This window comes from Theobroma umbraticum, unplaced genomic scaffold, assembly GCF_002168275.2.
Source record: "Theobroma umbraticum cultivar Fairchild unplaced genomic scaffold, ASM216827v3 scaffold_51.0, whole genome shotgun sequence".
NCBI classification, from domain to species: Eukaryota; Viridiplantae; Streptophyta; class Magnoliopsida; order Malvales; family Malvaceae; genus Theobroma; species Theobroma umbraticum.
In genome coordinates, this window is record NW_018397260.1 from 144,718 (window position 1) to 147,080 (window position 2,363).

Genomic DNA, 2,363 nt, shown 5'->3' on the forward strand with positions numbered 1-2,363 from the left:
TTTCATAATATCAAGATTGTCTTGAAACAAGAGAAAAAGGCTTATGTCCTAGATAGTCTTATTCTTGAGGAACATAGCAATGATGTTACAAATAATAAAAGAAGGCCTATAAAATTTACATGGATGATCTCGATTAAGCCACATGTGTGATGTTGGCTAGTATGGCTCTAGATCTTCAAAAGCAACATGAAGCTATGAATGCTCTTGATATTATCCTAAACTTTAGAGAAATGTTCGATAAGGAAAGTCGCACAGAGAGATTCGACATTTCAAGGGAATTGTTCTGATGTAAGATGTTTGAAGGAAGCCCAGTAAGGCTTCATGTGTGTAAGATGATAGGATATATCACTCGACTTAAGCAATTGGGTTTGGGTTATGGATCATGATTTGAGCATAAACCTTATACTTTCTTCAATACCGAAGAGCTATTCATAGTTTGTGCTGAAGTTCAACATGAACAAGATTGAGGTAACACTTTCAGGCTTATTGAATATGCTCACACAGGCTGAGAACACCATTACGAAGGAGAAGCATTCTGTTCATCTTGTCTTTTCTAAGAAAAATAAAAATAAGAAAAGAAAATTTTGTAAGAAGGACAAGGATGAAAAGGCATCAACTTCAAAAGGTATAAAGCCTATTGGAGGAGTGAAGAAGGACAAGGATAATGACAAATGCCATTTCTGTGGTAAACGTGGGCACTGGAGGCACAATTGCAAGGATTATCTTGAATGCATCTAAAGGAAGAAACAAAAAGAAGCTTCCACATCAAGTATGAATCATATGATGATTTATTTTTCACTACTTGGTATATGATACCTTACTCTTTATTAATGGTTTTAATATGTATGACATATTGAAGGAAGCATTGACAAGGAGCAATGAAGAATAGGACCGTGAAGGCAACAACCTTAGTTCATGGTGATCAAGCTTGTCGACTGAGATTAGATTGTGGAACAATAAATAATTTTAGAACATTGAATGTTTTCATGGCATGATTGCTAAGATGAGATGCTTTTGGTTTTGGACTTATGGCTAAGTATTTTATTTTATGTTTAGGAAACATAGATTTATATTTTGCTAGCATGAGATGCTTAGCTTATATATATTTATATATTTACATTACATCTCATTTTATTTTGGAATTGTTCAAAATTATTTATCCTTAAGTATAACCTTGCATATATGATAGTCAATACTAAGTCATAATGATAAGATCATTATGAGATTATTTTTCTTTTGGTTATGAATCAAAAAGGAAATTAATGAGTTGACTTAGATATTTGAGTCCTAACTCATGAATTCATAATAAGATTATGAACACATTTAGTTAAGGAGCATTCTTAATGAATCTTGGATCTAAATTAAGATTGCTTAGAATAAAACTAGCAATGATTACATTTGAATTCATAAAAGATGAATTACAAAGCATTCCATACCCAATTAAATGCATGAACTAACCTTTGGCAGGATTTCATTATGGATATAACACCCCAAAGGAAAGTAAATAAGTTTACTTGCCAAGATTTCTATACATGATAGTAATAGTAGGAGTTAATGACATTTTAAAGGTCAAGGGTTATGAAATTATGAAATCCAATCAATAAGATCTATGAAAAAAATTGATTTAATGGGATGCATAAAAATGCATTATTCATGAGATGAATCCATTAGCTTCAAACCATTAGTAGGATGCATATTAATGCACTACTCATATAAGACGAGTCTACTAAATAATCCAATATGAATGATTGGATAATAATCTCTATTCAATGTACATAAATCAAATAGTTGAATACATTGAATAAGATAAATAATTTTGTGCACATCATAAGGTTAGTGGGAGTAAGGTAAGTTACTCATTAAAGTGTATAAGATACATTTACTAGTCTAAGAAAAACAAAATGGGACTAAAGAGTTAGAGCCTAAAAGGGAACTCAACAAAAGAATTTAGGATACATGTTACAAGAGTTTAACATAAAGAGAATCCTAAATGTTAAAAGTGATATAAAGTCATGATTAAGCAATTGTATTGGATTGGTTCCAAAACCAGATATGACTTCATGATTATATCTATAATTGAACACAAACCTTTTGTTTAGACTACAAAAGAAGAGATATTTGGATCATTGTTTTGATGAACCAATAAAGGATTCCGAGTTGTTAAAGTAACAACAAGAGCCATAATAATGGAATCAAGGTCTCATTGTGATCTAAATTAGTATTTCGATTATGACAATAGAGATTGTCAAACATATAAATTAATATATTCTCAAATATTACATTTTGAGTTGTCCAAGTAGAGACATAGTTACTAACCCAAAATGTAAGATCTTGGATACATTAGCAATTGACTCAAGTGCAAG